Raw genomic sequence first — 690 nt, 5'->3', positions numbered from 1 at the left:
CCCCCCCCCCCTTTTTTTTTTTTTTTTCCCTTTAACAGCAACCAGACCCGAGGGGTGTGTGCGTGCGAGTGCGATGGGGAAATGGGGGCTGGGTTCTTGGTTTTTTGTTGTGTGTTGTTTGGTTTTTTTCTCCCATTCCTCAGGAAAAATAATTGGTGCTCATTCCCCTCCTCCAAAGCCTGCATTTCAGGGAGAAACTGCTTCCTGCAGCAGGAAATCCAGGCAAGAAAGGGATGGCATTTCCCCCAGCGTACCCACCGCAGTCCTCATGGGGACAACCCTATCCTGGGCACCCCAAAACATCTGTGGGCTCGGGAAGCTGCTTCAAGCCCCCCCACCCCCCGGTTCCATCCCTCTCTCCAGCCCGAATCGGGGTGGGATGTGCCTGCAGCATCATTAGCACTCGTCTGGCCGCCGTGGTGGTTTGAACCCATTTGAAATGCACTTGAAAAGGGCGGATTTGATGGGAGGAATGTGACGGGTTTTTTGTTCTCTGAGCCCCCCGGTTGAAGATGTGCGTAATGAAGAGCTGTGACTTTCACTCGGGTTATTTTGGGATGGACTACTTTTTTTCCGAGCTGGTGGAAGACCATCAAAGCGGCGCTTTGAAAAAATGTCCCAGTGTATAAATAACTCTGCTGAGAGCAGAATAACGCGGGCTCTCGCGCGTGGCCGCCGAGGCAAGCGGGA

This window comes from Chaetura pelagica, unplaced genomic scaffold, assembly GCF_000747805.2.
Source record: "Chaetura pelagica isolate M959 unplaced genomic scaffold, ChaPel_1.0 scaffold114, whole genome shotgun sequence".
Classification (NCBI taxonomy): domain Eukaryota; kingdom Metazoa; phylum Chordata; class Aves; order Apodiformes; family Apodidae; genus Chaetura; species Chaetura pelagica.
The sequence above is the reverse complement of the archived record's forward strand: the minus strand, read 5'-3'. Positions refer to the sequence as shown.